General features: G+C 40.4%; 1 protein-coding gene across 4 annotated transcripts in view; it reads left to right on the top strand.

Annotated features, from left to right (window-relative positions):
- The window catches only part of ASAP1 (ArfGAP with SH3 domain, ankyrin repeat and PH domain 1), a 2,547,392-nt gene that overhangs the window by 1,914,287 nt on the left and 614,030 nt on the right, over positions 1–19,075 (top strand). The gene's annotated exons all lie outside the window — the stretch shown is intronic.

Genomic DNA, 19,075 nt, shown 5'->3' with positions numbered 1-19,075 from the left:
TCTGGACATCTTTCACAGTGAATAGATTTCTATCTTCTCTAGGGCATATTTTTTAAACAGTATGCAAAAAAAAATGTGGCACCTCTTACTGAATCCACTATATACAGGTGATTCAGCCTTGTTGCTTGCAGTTGACCATGTTTAGGGTATCCAATCCAAATTGCAAGAAGCCTACACTACAGAAACAAATGTATAATCTTTAATGCAAGGCACTTGAAAGACCTTAACATGAATTACTGTCTGTAAACTTACAGACTGAACCTTATTAACAATCTAACCCTATAAAATGAAAGACTACTTGGATTCAAATGTTGTGCTGGACTGAAACATTAGCAGGGTGATTGGAAAGACCATTCAACATTTCAGATTTTTATATAAAACTAGGAGGTATCTGAATCCATAAGCTCTAGTGGTCCTCAAAACTTCTCTTCAGTGCAGTATTCTGTACTACATTCTGTGGGCAAGTGCAAGCCAAATTACAGGATATGTGTCTTAGGGTAGCTGTTTGATTGTCACTGCATTCCCCTTAGGGATCTGGTTTCACTTAAACTGAAAAACATTTGCATACACCCTCTGTTTAAGTTAAATTCTGTTGTTCCCCATCAAGCAGTTATCGAAGTACTACAGAGTGCAAATGAATACAGAGGTATAACTTTTGGTTTCTGTATCCCAGTACAGTGGAATAAACTGCCTTTGCTAATCAGAGAAATTAGTCATCGGAGAAAATTAAAATTAGGGGTTCTTCACCATTTTAAAGATAATCATCTAAATATTTTTGATATAACCAAAATGATACAAAATCACGTTCTGGGTAAATGCAGTGTTTATTGTCGTAATACTTTTCCTTGAACTTAATAATGTCATCATGTCAATGACTTGTTAGATGAATAGCACTGATATTTTCTCTAATAACTGCTTTCAAGTTTGAGTATTGGATAAAACATACATTTTATTTTAAAGTAGATTTCTGTAAGTGTGCTGAACTGAATATAATATATAGTGAGAGATACAGTGCACATACAGGTGATATATAAGTATATGTAAGCATGCTTGAAAGTAAGTACTTTCCAGTTGTGTAAGTCTGTACACTATTTGATTTTATATTTGGTAATGGCTTGTAACCTGTGCATTGTACGAAGTTACACAGAGAGGCCCTCCTTCATGGATCCTGTAGTTGAATTCTTCCATTCTACCACTCAATACCTAACAGTTGTCTTAGAGATCCAGAGCATGGGGTTGGTCATGCTCAGTGCCTTTGCATGCCATGGCATTGTGCATTGACGGCTTAAGTGACCCTGTCCCCAGAACTCCTCTAGTTTTTTTTGCCACACAGAGATCAGATCACAATTCTGACTTACATCTGTATCGGGTTTTTTTGCATTTGATTCCTTATGGTAAGTACATAAAGCATCCAATCAGCAGTCAGAATATCAGCCAAAACCTGCACCTGCATAACCTTTATTGTCTCAAGAATGACGTCAAGCTTTGCTCTGAGTACCAGAGTTTCAACCCTGCCACTCAACAATATTGGAGGGAAAAGTTTCCAGCCTATGTTGGAAGTAGAGGGATATCACTATTAGAGCTCTTTGCTTGAAGGCCAGTGGGAGAGTCCGTTGAGAATGGCCAGAGATCAGCTAGGTTATAGCCACTAAGACTACTATTCAGAGAGTGGCTGTTGGCTTTAACATCCTAGAGGTGGATGTGTTTCCAAAATTGCCTTGCAGGCCCTGCAGATGCTCTTTTTTAATTACTGATGACTCAGAGGAGTAAACATTGGCTGTAGGTGATTTGGTCACAGTGACTAATTAATATGACAGCCCAATGCCATGTAAAAATGAGGGAAAGGGGATTACTAATGACAACTTGTGCCTGCTCCAGTCTTCTACTTGGGTGGATGAAAAAGACTTCATGTGAAAAATGTCCAACACACATAACTTTTTGGTTCTGTCAAGGAATGCAGGTACCACTCATCTTCCATTTAATGGACAGAACTTTGAAGATGACCATCCTTATCCCAGGGAGAGGCTTTTTTGGTAACCCTTTGAAATGACAGGACCCACTAGACTGAGTCCTGAAATATGGAAACTGAGTGGCCAAAAGATCAGACTTTCATGTACTAACTCCAAGATGGCATTTCCCAGAATATTCCCTTTTCTCCAAGGTATGGTGATCTCTGAGTTGGTATATATAAATTCGGGGGGGGGAGGGTAAGGGGAGCTTGCGTCCCCTGCAAAAAGAATTAGTTTTCTGTTGCTGTATTTATGCTCCAGGTTGGATGTAGTTTACTTTCAGATCATATGTAAAAATGGACTAGATTTGGACAAATACAGTCAGTCAGTCAGTTGTCAGATAATAATTAAGTAAATAAAAGCCAGAGTTAGATTTATAAAAATACCTCTTTTGGCTGTTAGTGTGATTTTAGATTTTCTTTGTGTTTCACTGTTGCAGTCATTACATTTGGGTAGTCTGCTGGCAGGTTGCCCTCAGTCGGCCTGAATATCAAAGTCTTGGGTCCTGCGTCGGTTGCTGTCTCCTCTTCCATGACGTCAGGTCATCAGGGGTATAAAACATGCAGCTGACGCCATTTTATTCAGTCTTTCTTGCCGTGCGGTGCCCGAAGCAGAAGCAGTTCACAAGTGCCGGTCAGCCGACTCCTGAAATTTTCGCATTCGAGTTTCAGAACCGAAGTCTTCAATTAAAGCTAAGTACCCTGTTGGGGAAACTTTTTCTTGTTCCTTACCAATGTCAGTAAAGGTTAATAATTGCATTACTTGTGGGAAGCAAATACCTCATAAGGATTTTCATTTGTACTGTATTCCTTGCCTAGGCCCAGATCATAACATGCCTTGCTGTCGGTTTTGTGCTAGATTTAACCAACACACTATTAAGCGTCATTATATCTTTGCTTCAGAATATTTTGGATCCAGATTTAATTACCCTGAAATGTCGTCAGATAACAATCTGACTACCGGAGTTCACAAAAAACGCAAAGAAAAAGACAGAGACAGACCGTCGAGGTCCAAAACTGATGACGAAGCTTCTCCTAAGCCAGTCGCCGGTTCGTCGGTAGTCAGTGAGGCATTTTCGCAGCCCCTGATACCCACTACTTTTGAGTTGCAAGCCTCTACCGATACCCATGTGGAGTCCGGTATGCTGCGAGATTCTCAGAGTATTGTACCCACGGATGTCTCTCCCTCGGATGGGGCCGAAGCCGCTGAGCAGGCACCGGCTACTGAGGGTGTTTTCAGGCCTCAACATTTCTATATAAAACCGACACCAGCTTCAAAAACAATTTCTAAGTAAAAAAACTGATGCATGAGCCACGTGCTCAGGCCCCTATGCCTAAAAAGCAGATGATCAAAATGGCTGAGGACTTAATTACCTTGATCAGGGGTTCCCAACCCCCCCCCCCCCCCGCTAAGAGGCCTAGGCAAGACACTGATTATGATTCTTCAGATCAGGTTTCTATTTCTTCTGATTCCTCTTCTGATCAGGAATTTTCTATACCACCCTTTGAGTATTCAGATGCAGAAGAATCCATCCCATCTGCATCTCCTCCTGAGGATTATTCTTTTGGAGAAACCTTGCATACTTTAAGGGAACATTTTCATTGGGAGAGTCAGGATTTCTCTGAATCAAAAAAGAGGCTTAGGGATTTCCTTCTTCTTCCTCAGCCTAGGCCTTTGGCTATACCTCCTGTATTAGACCTTGTTGGTGATGTGTTTTCGGAATCAAGCATGACTCCTGATTCCCTACCTCCGGCTCCTAGTAAGCCAGACAGATATTACAGGGTTCCTGACTCCCGCAAATTTTTATTCAAAAATCCTGCTGCTGAACGCGAAACTATCTCACAGGGTCCCAAAGGTGTAAAGGCCTCTACAGCCAAGAATCATACCCCCTCTGATAGAGATTCCAGGGTGCAGGATAGATGGGGAAAGAAGGTTTATACGTCTGCAACCTTGGCAATTAGGGCCTTAAACTGCCAGTTTCATATGCTTAAATATCAGCAGCATTTTATGGGATTATTGAAACAGAAAATGATGTTGATTTCTGATTGTGTGGAAAATAAAGAATTACAGGAATTGTTGCATGCAGCAGAACAGGTTGGAAAGCATATTTTGCAATGTGGTTTTGATTCCTTGGAGGCCTCTTGCAGGGCCGCAGTTACTGGATCTGTGATTAGACGGCATGCCTGGCTCAAGGATCAAAATTTGCCTGATCATGTTAAAGCTAAATTGTTGGTTGCACCTTTACAGCATGATACTGTGTTTGGTAATAAGGCAGAAGAGGTTTTAAAGAAAATGGAAGGCAAAGCTAAATCTACGCAAACTGTAAAAGATTTCTTACAAGTGCAGCCACCCAGATTCAGTAGACACTGGCCTACAAAAAATTGGTCCTTTCCTGTGTCCAACAGAGCCTCACAATGCAAATCCAGGTGCTCAAAAGGCTCTAGATACCAATCACAGGGTTCTTACAGGTCAAAGCAATAGGGTGCCTCTACCTCCAAATCTGGAGGAAACAAAGCACAACCCTACAGTGAGCAGTCTCAATGACTTCCCCCTACCATCACCAAGCACTTATCTTTTGGCAGCCCTCTTGGGGGGAAAATTAGCACTTCATGCTCAAAATCGGCAGTTAATAACCCAGAACAAGGTGGTATTAAACATAGTATCCCAGGGGTACAGATTTCATTTCCATACTTTGCCAATTCCAAACTGTTGGCCAGATCTGCCACAAAATCAATGGGCAGAGGCTCAGAAACAAGTTACGTCCCTCATGGATATGGGGGCTATTCAACCAGTACCAGAACAGGAAAAAGGACAAGGTTTTTATTCAAGACTGTTCCTGGTACCCAGAAAAGACAATGCCTGGCATCCAATACTGGACTTATCAATTTTGAACACATTCTTGGACATCCCAAAATTCAAAATGCTGACTTTACAACAGCTACTGCCCATGCTGGGCAAGAAGGCTTGGTTAAAGAGTCTAGACTTAAAAGAGGCATACCTGCATATCTCAATAAGGGAATAGTGCAGACGATACCTCCGCTTCAAGGCAGGTTTTATTCATTACCAATTATCTGCACTGCCCTTTGGCTTATCTACTGCGCCCCAGGGTCTTTACAAAGTGCCTGGCACCAGTAATTGCATTTTGCAGACAAAGAAGCATACAGATCTATCCTTACTTGAATGACTGTCTCATTCAAGCAGAAAACAAGGACATTCTTCTTCAACATCTGCCGTTTGTAAAAAGGCTTCTAACATGCCTAGGGTACACAATAAATAAAAAGAAATCACAACTGGTACCCCCTCAAAAAGTTACATTCCTGGGTGCAAGCTTGAATTCAACTGCCCAGATGGCTTACCTTACGCCAGACAAACAAAGGCAGCTGACTATTTACTTCAAACAGATGACAACAAAAACCCAGTTATCTGCAAGACAAATTCTGCAGGATTTGGGGTTCATGGCATCCTACATTCTACTAATTCCATATGCAAGACTGCATATGAGGAAACTACAATGGTATCTAAAACGTTTATGGAGTCAACATTGTCACAGCCTGGAAACAATGATTCCTCTCATTCCCTGCCTACAACAGGAGTTTCTTTGGTGGGCAGGGACATGTCACCAGAACAAGGGATGGTCTTTCACTGTACCCCCTGCCACCCAAACCTTAACTACAGACACATCAGACTATGCTTGGGGAGCCCACCTGGTGGGGAGATGCATTCAGGGCATATGTAGCCCAAAACAAATGCATCTGCATATCAACCAAAAAGAGATGTTAGCTGTTCAGAATGCCCTGACAGCCATCAAGGACTTACTTCATCCAGGACAACTACTGATAAAGATGGACAACACCACGGTTATGTGGTACATAAACAAGCAGGGGAGTACACATTACTACCTCCTTTGCAGACTGGCCTTGGCATTGTGGGACACAGCCTTGACTTACCAAGTACATCTTCAAGCTCAATTCCTGCCAGGAAAACAAAATACTTTGGCAGATGACCTAAGCAGAAATCTTATGGACCCTCACGAGTAGAAACTGGATCCACAAGTCTTCAGCATGATAACAGAGAAATGGGGGAGCCCAGACATAGATCTATTTGCCTCTCCCCAAAATTATCAACTGGACAAATTCTGCACAAGGACTTATCACAGACCAGCATGGAAAGTGGATGCCCTATCCTTCAGTTGGAAAAACCTATCAGTCTACACTTTTCCTCCTCTGCCTCTTCTCCCCAAGGTCTTACTAAAGGTCAGACAGGAAAAAAAAAATGATCCTAATTGCCCCGGACTGGCCTCGCCAGCACTGGTACCCAATTCTAAGGAATATGTCTCAACTCCCTCCTTGGTACTTGCCTCAAATACCTTATCTACTATCTCAGCAGAGCAATCAAGTTCTGCACACTCGGCTCCAAACTCTGAACCTGGCAGCATGGCTGATCATGTAATTATTCAAACAACACCTCTCAGTAAATCTGTGATGGATGTCATTTAGGAAGCCAGAAGGCCTAGTACTAGAAAATCTTATGCTGATAAATGGAAGAGATTCTGTGCCAAGGAACGGACACAGCAAGGCCAAATATTCCTCAGATTTTACAATACTTGACTGAGATGCTTAACAAGGGCCTATCTTTTTCTTCAATAAAAATCCATCCATCTGCCATCTCGGCTCATTACAACACAGAGCCTCCCATCTTTTCTCATCCTCTGCTAAAACAGTATCTTACAGGGGCCAAAAATTTAAGGCCTCCCAGAAGATCACCAACTCCTGCATGGGACCTCAATTTTGTGCTGGAAAAGCTCACCCTGCCTCCTTTTGAACCAGCAGCTACTGCAGATATAAAGTTTCTATCTTGGAAAACAGCTTTCCTTCTGGCAATCACTTCAGCAAGACAGGTTTCAGAACTACAGGCCCTCATGGCTGTGGAGCCTTTTATTACATTTTACCCGGACAGGGTGTCCCTCAGGACCAATCCTTCCTTTATACCTAAGGTGGCATCCAGTGTGGCTCTTAACCAAACTATTCACCTGCCAACATTTTACCCAAATTCGCAGAACAAGGGGGAGCAGATTCTGCATTCCTTGGACGTACACAGACAACTAAGATTCTACTTAAACAGGACCAAATCTGTAAGAAAGTCTGAGCAACTACTGGTGGCATTTGCTGCAGGATCAGAGGGGAAGGCTATATCAAAGCAGACCATTTCAAAGTGGATAAACCACTGCATTCGTTTCTGCTACTTGCATCAAGGGAATCAGGTCACATTCCACCAGGGCTGCATCTACCTCAGCAGCCTTTCTCAGAGGAGTTCCAACCAAAGACATTCTAGAAGCTGCTACTTGGAGCTCTGTTCATACCTTTACAAAGCATTATCATTTGCCTGGCTTCTCTAAGTCCAGGGCAGGCTTTGCCACTGCAGTTCATAATGATATTTAGTTCCAGCCTGCCATCCATAGCTTTGGGATTCTACCCAAATGTAATGACTGCAACAGTGAAACACGAAGAACATAGTAAAGTTGTGTACACTTACCATAAATGTAGATGTTCGAGTGTATTCACTGTTGCAGTCCGAGTTACCCACCCGCCATCCCCCTTTTTTCTAGAACTTCTCTTTCCTTCACTATATTCTAAAGCCTTTGTGGTGTATTTGCTTTTAGATGAAGGTAAAGTTTATGTTGCTACAATTGCATTTACATATATATTGCTGTTTATTTATATATTTATATACGTGTGTGTGTGTATATATATATATATATATATATATATATATATATATATATATATATATATATATATATATATATATATATATAATAATTATGCTCCCCATTTGGGGGGGCACCTGACATCTGGGGTAAGAAAAACTGAATAAAATGGCATTGGCTGCATGTTTTATACCTCTGACGACCTGACGTCATGGAAGAGGAGACAGCAACCGACGCAGGACCCAAGACTTTGATATTCAGGCCGACTGAGGGCAACCTGCCAGCAGATTACCCAAATGTAATGACTGTAACAGTGAATACACTCGAACATCTACATTTATGGTAATTGTACACAACTGTACTTTCTTAAAGTGTTCCGTCACAATTTTTTATGCATCATGGCATGTGGTACCTCCAGTACTATCCTTTTGTTTCCTCTTATTGGTGCCTCTTTTACAGCACCAAGTTCAAAGTTAAATGCGATATATATATATATGTATATATATATATATATATATATATATATATATATATATATATATATAGTTATATATATATGGGTCTTCTTCAGTAGACCGAAATACCACTTACCCGAATTGCAAATAACCGGGATGACAAAACTGAAGTCGCATTTTAACAAACATGCACATCACCAAAACAGATTCCCAGGAAAACAACCACTTGGCGAACATGGGAAATTTGCCCTTTTCCCCACTATAGTGTGATCTTGGAGTTGGTATATTTAGTTTGGGGGGGGTGGGGGGGGCACATGTTTCTATGTGCTTTTCTTTTTATGTTGACCTAGTGGTTCTTTTCCCAGGAATCTGTTTCGGTGATGTGCACTTTTGTTAGAATGCAGTTCCGGTTTTGTCATCTCGGTTGTTTGTAATTCGGGTAAGTGGTATTTCGGTCTACTGAAGCAGACCCATATACAGATATATATATATATATATACACACACACACACACATATATATATATATATATATATATATATATATATACACACACACACACACACACATATATATATATATATATATACACACACACACACACACACACATATATATATATATATATATATATATATCCACACACACACATATATATATATATATATATATATATATATATATACATATATAATATATATATAAATATATATATATACATACATATACATATACAGAGATGGCAGGTGCATGGGAAGTGCATCAGAAAACAGCTAACAGCTTGAAAAGCTGTAAACGCATCTTGTACTGCCACATAGACAGCAGTCACACAAGAACATCTCTGGAAAAAGGTTAACAGCTTTTAAAGCTGTTAACATACTTTTTTCTGCCACACAAATGGCAGTTAGAATAGAAACACATGCCCGATTAATTGACAACTTTAAAAGCTGTTTCAGACCTTGCACTGCCACTCACCCTCTGTTTTTAAAGTGATAGTATCACATAAGGACAACTAAAACTTCCAGTTTATTTCAAAACTTTACGGCCAAGTTTTTGATCATAGTCATTTGCAGTCATTTAAAATTCTTGTGGTGGATCTACATTTTACATTTTCTGATTTTCTGATTAAAGTAGAACAAAAGTGCAAAACTTTGTGTCTAGAGTCTTGGCTTGACATTGCTGTGTTTTTATTTCAGAGTTTTTCAGTTTGTTTTCTTTTTGAAAGCTGCTACATAGCCATTTGTTGTTACATGGTCTAAAAAACAGATGTGAAGAAAATTCACATCTCAGCTTCACTCTAATGTAAAGTAAAGAAATCCACTCCTTTGACTGGAGGCCTTTACAAAGAAAATGATTTGCTGTTACAGGGGGAATCCCCCCTTTCCCCAAGTGTATTGACAAGTTGATTATATTCATAAGCACTTTTATTGGTAGACAAGGAGAAATGTCATCAGAAACAGTGACAGACTAATGACAATCAGGTTACACTATAAAGATGGAATAGTCTTCATAATTTCAGTCTGTGCTTTACAGCTAGGCTCCAGTGCTGAGGAAAAGAGGGCATTTTAGGCAGGTTGCATGACCTCCTTAATAAAGAGGATAAAATGAGTTGATCTTAATAATGGGTGACCTGAGTGCTCGTTTCACAGGTTCAGAGGTGTATACTAGGCTAATGAATTTGAAGCTTTTACAAGCCTAGCACAAAAAAAAATGCCCAGGCACCATGCCACCCACTGTTAGTTCACAGTGCCCATATCCAGTATTGCAACTGGAATTTTCCCTGGAGTGCACTTTCTGTTACCCATCCACTTGTCAAGATTTCTCTTGAAAAGGGCCAGTGAGGTGCACTGCTTGATATGAATGGGAAGCTTATTCCAGAGTATGGGCAGTCTTTGGGAGGTCAACGTGTGCCTCCAGCATGTTCTGTTAATTGTGGTAATGAGGTTGTGATCTCTGGAGCGTGTGGCATTGGGGGGTGGATTGGGATTTATTTAGGTGTAGCATTTCAAGTAGGGCTGGGTCAGACATGGCTTTGTAAGTCAAGCAGAGATCACCTCTAAGTAGACAATAAGAGACTGAGAGCAGCTGAAGTTTCTTGAGTCAGTCCATGTAGGACATGTGTTTAAGGCCTAGGATTCTTTTTGTGAGGTACACTTGTGGCCTCTCCAGCTGTTGTAGATTTCTGGTCAGGTACATGCCAAATGGAGCATTATATACGATGATTGGTCTAATGAGGGATGAGAAGAGACTGATGATGACCTCTTTCTTCTTGGATGCGAAATCTTTGGTTATAAGATGTGCCACGTAGAAGAACTTTCTGATCACAGTGGCAGTGTGGTGGTTGAAGGTGAGGTGGCTGTTGACCTGGGTGCCCAGATCTCTTACAGCCCCTTCAGTGTTCATTGGACTCCCGTCAACATGGTAATTTGTGGGAACTGAGTTTATTCCAAAGGGGATGGCAACACATTTTTTGGCATTAAGCTTCAGGCCATGGTTCCGACGCAGATCTGTGGTCTCAGAGAGGCCCATTTGTAGGATGTCTGCATCACTTGGGGAGTTAATAATGACTCCTAGCTTGCAGTCATCAGTGAACTTGGTCAGCCAAAGTCCTTCTCTGTTGGGCTAGACTTCTGAGAGGCAGATGCCAAACAGGAGAGGGCCCAGGACCGAGCCCTGTGGGACTCCACTTATGACTGATCGACAGTCTGACTTGGAATCTGCAACTTTCACTCTGTGGGTCCTGTCTGTAAGCCAATTTGCAACCCACCTAGTGATGTAAAGATTGATGGCTAGTTTGGTGAGTTTATCAATGATACCTGAGTGGGAATGGTATCATAGGCTTTGGCCAAGTTGAGGTAGGCTGTATCCACTGCCTTACCCTCATCCACAGCCTTGGTGACTGCCTGGAAGAAGTCAACTAGGTTCAGCAGACAGGATCTCCCCTTGACAAAGCCAAACTGTGTGCGGTCAAGAGTTTGAAGATTGCCTATATCTTTGTTAAGCAGGTCCATGATGATGCGCTCCATAGCTTTGCATACCAGGCTTGTCATGCTAATGGGGCGATAGTTCCCAGGGTCTGTAGTTGCTCCCCCTTTATTGAGCAAGATGACTGTAGCAGTGCGCCATTCATTAGGGACATAGCCTGAGGTAAGGCTGTGATTAAACAGGGCACACAGATGTGGTGCCAGTTTGTTTTGTAGATCATGTAGGATGCAGCCAGTCATATTATCAGGTCCCATAGACGCTGTATTCTTGGCTTTGGACAATGCAGCTTTTACTGTGCCGCAGAAATGGTGTGTACCAGGCTTTCATCTGGTGTTCTGATAGGGTCCCTGGGGGCACTAAATCTGTTGGCCAGTATGTTGGCTATATTTGTTGGCTCAGTATAGGAGATGCCATTGTGCAGTAACTCAGAGCAAATCTGGGTATTGCCTTTGAGGTTTTTGATATAGCTATAGAAGGGTTTGTGGTTGTTTTTGGTGTCAGCCACAATTCTGCTTTCATAGCTGGCTTTAGAGGATTTGATAAGGGATCTCAGCTTTTTGTTGAGACTGATAAGGGAGGTTTTCCAGTCTTGTGACTTCATTTTTTTCCACAACAGTTTCTTCCTTCTGTTGTAGAGTTTACTGATGGCTGGGGACCATGAGATTGCCTTTCTGTTTATGAAGGAGAACGTCTTAGTTCTGTTTGGTATGGCAAAGTCCATGCATTTGTGTACATGCTAGTACAGTACATTGGTGTGTGATTCGGCAGTCATGCGGCTATTTTGCATTGGCATGGGTGCCAAGAAGTTAGCCACCTCTGTTTTTAGGAGCCCAAAGTCAGCTTTAAAGAAGTTTTTCAGGGTGGTCACCTTAGCGGGGGGTGTAGGTGAGATGGAGATTTCCATGGTGATCGGTTTGTGGTCAGATTTAACCAGGGAGGAACTGACTATAGGTGTAGAGCAACAGTCTCCCATGTTGGTGATAACCAGGTTGAGGATGTTGCTTCCTCCAGTGGAAGTCAGAATGAGGTTGTCCAGGGGATTGGAATTGATGTTTTGGGCCTGTACATTGGTACTTGAATAGTTTTCCCAGTTGATGGAAGCATAGTTGAAGTCACCCAGTAGAAGAGTATTGGGCTGGGCCTTGATAGAGTCCAGGGTGCTTAGGAAGTTGGCTTGTGAGTCTAGGGACATGTTTGGGGTTCTGTAGTAGGCTATGACTTGTTATCATCGTCTTACCCAATGTTAGTTGTACCTGAAGTATCTCGGATGCATTATGCTGGGCTACCAGTCTAGAGGTGTGAGTATCGTTTAAGAATATGGATACACCACTGCCTTTGGAGCTTCCGGCTGCATTCTGGGGCCGAAAGGTATGGAATGAGTTGTAGTCTGGGAGCACAGGGATGCTTGCTACCTCTTTAAACCAGGTCTCTGTTACAGCACAGATGTCAACATTCTCCATTTTGAGGAGAGCTTCGAGCATGTGCATCTTGAGATTTAGACTTCTAGAATTGAGCAGCATGACCCTCGGATTGCATTTGTTTGTAGCTGTTACGGTGAAATTTTGGTCTTTGGAACACTGCCTAAAAAAGGCACTATAGGGATGGCAAGAGCCTTAGCCATTGCCCGGAATCCCAGGGGTGACAGATGCAGGCCATCTCTGGCAAAGCATCGAGGTCTGTCGATCATGTCATCCCAGGCAGACATATACTGGATCCCTTTAGAATGATACCAGAAGCTTAGCCAACTGTTGAAGTGATTCATTTTCTGCTCGTACTGTGGTATCATTCTGGGTGGACAGAACCATATATCAGGGTTTGCTTGGGTCAGCTTGATTGGAGTGACACCAATAATGTGTCTGTCAAAGGGCTTAATTGTGGACAACACATGGGTCACCAGGAGGATCAGTCACAAGATCCTATACAAGAGTGGCCAGCATACAGCTGTGATAGTCTTCCTTCCTTTTAATAAGGAAAAGGCATTAGAGTCAAATCAGAGATTGCAAAATCGTTCCTAGTGAAATAGTTGGCCCTACCATAAGCCACTGGTGGCCATAGTCAGCTGCAAACAGTGGTCCAGGAAGGCCCTAAAATCAACACAGTCTGGGCTGAAGACCTGGGAGTTGATTAGAGCAAAATAACAAAATTTCAGGGAACTACTCAAGACTGTCACACCTTGGGTAGAAGAAGAAATAAGTTGAACAGAGGAAGAATGGCAATGTCTCAAAACAGCTTATGAGAAAAAGATAGAACATATCTACGATCTATGGAAAGACAGCTGCCAGGGAAATACAGAAGTACAAGAAGTTATCAGAAAAAGGATGGCATGTAGAATGAAATGAGCAGTAGAAAAGACAGAATAGACTGAGAAATAATACTGTTTAGCTAACAAAGAGGTTGAGAGCAGTCACAGTGGCAAAGAACAAGGCATCAGAGAACTTCTGTGAGCTTCTGGAAAATGACTCAGCAGATGGCACAAATAAGCTATACCCATTTGCAAGACAATGAAAAAAGGGCAAAAAAGGTAGTCAGCCATTCGTATGGGACAACAACAATCTCTTCAGCAGTCCAGATGATGTCAAGGGCAGATGGAAGGAGCATTTCAAGAAACTTCTGAATGAGGAAAATGCTACAGAAACTGTACTACCACATGCACACCCCACAGTGAAAGATGAGGGAGAACCCACCCTAGAAAATGTAGAGTGCAGTAAGAAATCCAGGTAAGTGGAAGACTCAGATTAAGTGACAAGAGATACCACCAAGATCTCTGGTACACAAGAGGTTAAAGCATTGGTATTGTTGTTGGTAATGGCTAAGAAAGCTATAATTGGAAAAATGAAAAAAAAACAGACAAACTTTCAATAAGAAAAGTAAAAAAGATTATTAAAGAGACTAAAAATGTGGAACTGAGAACTGTTAGAGATCAGAAACAGAACTCCATAGCAAACAAAAAGAGCTGCATATATTTTAATGGAATTTGAAAAGGTTGGTAGAGCTTGAGTGCGGTTATTGGCAAAGCATCTATGCCCTCTGATCTAATACCCTTGTATTTTCTATTATTCTTATCTATTTCAGCTTGAAGCGAGCCTTGTATTTCCTGTTATCCCTATTCATTTGAGTTTGAAGAGAACATTGGCATGGAACAAAAGTACCTAGATATACTTCTTTTTAATAAAGTAAACTCCATTATAAGTCAGTTGTCCAAGAATCCAAGTGGACATGCCTTGACATGGAGAAAACATATGACAAGATCCCAATATAGCTGATTTGGGCATTCCTTCAGTGTTTCAAAGTCCCCAAAACATTGGTTGAATTAGTGTGGGCTGTGTGCAAGAATTTCATATGCAAAGTTTGTTCATACTCACAGAGAGGTTCCCAGTGGAAGTGGGTGTGCATCAAGGATAAGCTGTGATTACAACTGTTCATATTACTGATGGACTAGGTCAGAAGGACAGATCATCAAAACTGTTGTATGTGGATGATGTGGCATTACAAGCGTACTCTGAGCAGGTAATTCAGCAAATGACAGAGGAATGGAATTTAAAACTGAAGGCACATGGAATGAAGTGGTCATGGCAGCAACTGGGGGAATCAAAAGAATCTGGAAACTGAAACAGAAGGAGAAAATAGAACAGATTCAGGTATCTAAGAGGTGTGGATGAGGCAAAAGGAAATTTAAATGAGGTGGCCAAAGCTAGAATAAAGAGGTGTTGTAGCAAATTGGCACCAAGTGTCGGGGCAATGTGTGGCAGAAGAATGCCAGAGAAACTGAAAATAAAGTGTACAAAACAGTGGTGTGACCAGTGCTTCTGTATGGCATAGAAATCTAAGCAATGAAGGCAGAGCAGCTGAGGAAAGTAGAGGCAGTGGAGATGAAATGACCGAATGGCTAGTGGGATTGCACACTGTGGTACAGATGAAGAAACAAGGACATCAGAGCTAAACCCAAAGTATCTGAAGTTGCAGTGATGTCTAAAGAAAACAATGACAGTTCAGTCACAAGTGCACAATAGCAAAATATGTATTTATTTTATTATTTATTCTCCGTTGACCAGGTTAGTCCCACTAAACCGGTGGTCTCTTTTCGGGGGGGGGGGGGTCCAATGTGGTACTCATAATGACTAGAAGTTTGGCTAGGGCATTACAGAACTTCTGCTACTCTTTTTTGATAAGGGTCATGAGATCTTTTATACATCCACCTGAGCTACCACTAACTCATGCAAATGGAGCCTCAGTTTAACATCTCATCTGACAGACAGAGATGACGTAGTAAAGCAGATTTAGAAAGACATTAAGAAGGCATGAGGAGAAGAAAATGTCCAAACAAGACACGGATAGATTACATGAGTGAAGATCTATGACAATTGGGCATAACTGTCAAAGGTGGTAGGAGAGTGACATTGCATCAAGACAGGTGGTGGCAGTTGATACAACTTCTGAACCCCATGTAAAAATGGGGGATTGTTGATACTGACATACTTCATTAATGAGGTGAAATTCTTGGCATCTGTTTCTTAAACCCTTACCTGGTTAGGATCAGACTTAAATTACAATCCTGTGTATATTTTGATAATGTGGTTACATAATTGAGCATAACTCATTTTAAGCACATGTCCAGAGACAAAATATAAAATGGAAAAATTACTACAAAGGGACATATAACCTGCTGTGAATGCATAACTCTTGATTTAGACCAGACCTGTTGGCTGAGAATGCTTTCTGTTATGTACTGACTACATATCTAAGCATTGTGGTTGGCTGGAATTCCAGAGAGGGTGGTTACACAGTTCTGAAAAGGAAGAGTATTTAAACATTTTGCGTGGCAGAGGACTATTGCTAGACATTGTACTTGGGCAGTTCTTTTATGATAAGATATTCAGCATATTTTAAGGATTGGGGGTGCATTATTTTAAGAACACAAAGCACGTTTTCCACAGGACAATTTTTAATCAGTAATATTTGAGCACTTTTGTTCACATATAGAAACTTAATTGAAAAATAACAAGCCAAAAACCGCGCCCCTTTTAATAATACATCACACGTAAAACCCTTCAGTCTTCTAATGGAAAAACAATCGGACCTCAATTTAAGAACAGGCACAATTGTTATATATTTCTAACAACTGATTACTCCATTCCCCTCCCCTTACACCTTTGGACACTTTTTCCAAAATAAAAAATGTGAACTTTTTAAAACCAATTTAAAGTATTGTGTTTGTAGAGAGTGTTATTCACATCTCTACAGCAAATGCTATTAGTATGTTCATAGAATCATTTTTTAACACTTTCCATCTTACCAGCACAGAAATAAGAACAAGTTAATACACATTACAATCTACACTACTACTTGTTTTTTTGTTTGGAATAATTTGTTTTATACAGAATTACATTGGTAAATTTTGTTGGCCAGTTATGTTCCACCTGGCCTGAATGAAAGTGTAACAATAATGCCTGTTCTTAAGTTGAGGTCTGATCATTTTTTTATATTAGAGGATTGGAGTGTTTTATGTGTGACATATTATTTAAAGGGGCAGGTATTTGGCTTGTTATTTTATGATGAAGTTTCTATGTGTAAAATGAAAGCGCTCAAATGTTATCGATTACATTTGTCCTGTGGACAGTATTATTGTGTATCTTTTGGCATGTTAATTTGGTTGGGTGGATTATTTCCTTTACCCCACAGTGCTTTCATGCTTCCATGGAGGGAGAGGATCTTGTTTCAGTAAGAGAAAGAGAGATCAGGAGAGCTTAGAAAGCTCTACCATTGCTAATGACAGCATGGGCAGAATTTTTTTTTTTTTTGTTTTCTTTAAGGTAAGCCCCACTATCCCAGTTGTCACTGATTTTAGTTGCAAGCAGTGAATCTCCGAGAGTTGCTTAGTGTATATTTAGGGGTGGGTATATGTGTTCAAGAGCTACATGTTGAAATTACTATGTTATTGTAGTAGCTCTTTCTTTTTTTATTTTATTCTGGAGATTTCACAGAAATTGGCTGCCTTTTTAAGGAAGGGGAGAGAAGGCGTTTTGTACATGAAAGTATAAGGCCATCATATGATCACTGCTGCCAAATAAAAATATTATAACTTGTTGAGGCAGTGTACTATATGTTTACCAACCACAAACTGAAATAGCAAAATGTTTCTCTAAGTCTTACATTTTTCATTCTTTTCTAAGTGAGAAATTAGTGAGCAGAACGGGGGCATCATTTTTGAAGAAATGTAGTAGATGAGAGTAAAGGGCAGTTATGATTGCTATGGCTTGATAGAGGTGCAGTATCTGTCAAAGAGCAAAGTTTATCGTTATTATATTTTGTAGAAGTGTCGCAGCTAGGGTGACCTACCTTCTGAGAAGGGGCACAGTTCACAGGGACATTGAGTCTATTTTGTACCCAAATAGGTTAAGAATACTTTTTTATTATTATTATTGTTACTGTGGACTGCCTCAAGGGAACTGAAATATGGTTTATTACATAAAGCTAACAAAATTCAGCATTTCGCAAGGTTTTTGTTGATCCATTTAGGCAGTGTATCTAATTTTTACCTTGGGGCTGTTTGACCATTTGTTGCAAAGTGTGGTGAAACTATTCTGCACTAAATAACCATTAGACAAAAAGGGGAAAAATTATTATTTTTTTCACTAGCCAAGGTAACATTTCTTGTACTGCTTACAAAGTGGTGTAGTTATATGGTGCCTTTGTTATAATATTTTCCCAATTTTTCATTGTCAACAGACTTGTAGCTTGGGCACAACAAATGGGGTCACTGGGGGCAAGCTGTTAGTAAGTGTGATTAAGATACTGTCAACATTCATTTGAGGGAATGCCAGTGTGTATTTGGCTGTATTTTTTTTTTTGCTTAGGTAATTTCCTCTGGAATTTTTTAAATTCAGATTGTCTGCTCTTGCTTAACAAGTAGTGGGCTGTAAGAGCCAAATTAGACCGTTGGCTCAGCTCTTTTTCAAAAATCCCAGGTTTGCCCATCTTTACTTAAGAAACCTGTATCATGAAAATTAAAAAAAAAAAAAAAACTGTTTACCAAATTATCAGTAATATGAGAAAAAGCACCCAAGCTATCCAAAGTACTAAATGCATTTCAGACAGTCTACAAAAGAGAGTACAGCAGCTGCAAACAGAGTCTAACATAAAGAGGGGAGTTTAGAATATCATAATAGCAAGAGGAGATGTTTTTGACTGAGTATTTTGTCAGGGTGTGAGACATTGGGTTCCAGCACCGAATGTGGGTGGATAGAGTGCCCAGGTGTGGCCTGACCCATTCCAGATAATTATGCATACTGTGAAGTTTGGTTCTTGGATATCGTTACAGTCCAGCACCATTAGCAAATGCCCAATCTTTGTCTTTCTGCAGTGTAAACATAGTAATGATTTTGCTTCAGGATCAGAAGTGTGTATGGAGCATACTGAGCAGTTATCGATGCGTGCTTTGTTTGATTATTTTCTATCACCTTATCCAGAATATCTATTTCAGGTTATTAATAATGAGAGTGATGAAAATATTAGTGATATAAGATAATGACTGGCATTTGGTCTATTCTGATTTATACAAAGACAAGTTTCAGGCTGTCTGAAACGTGTATGGGAGCAGTGTGAAAAGTACAGACATAATTTCATGTTTTAAGAAACTGTATGGGTAATTTGCTTGTAAGTTAATTATTATTTGCTTTAAGGTTAGTATGGTACCATTAAGAAAGTAGTAACAGACTCCAGCATTCCCAGTGGTTCCTTCAGACTGCCACTGTTAATGCATGCTATTTGGACTTCACTTTTTCAGGAGATCTAACTTTTATTTATTTATTTATTTTGCCAGCAGAAGTCAAGTTCAACAGTTTTATTTGTTTAAATGGCAAATGAAGATAACACAGAGCACAGCCCCTTAGATGTGCGTGTTTTAGGAATATTAAGTTAAT

The sequence above is a fragment of the Protopterus annectens genome, chromosome 3.part1 (assembly GCF_019279795.1).
Source record: "Protopterus annectens isolate FY-2018-M chromosome 3.part1, PAN1.0, whole genome shotgun sequence".
NCBI lineage: Eukaryota > Metazoa > Chordata > Ceratodontiformes > Protopteridae > Protopterus > Protopterus annectens.
Note: the sequence above shows the minus strand (reverse complement) of the source record. Positions and strands in the feature narration are given on the sequence as shown.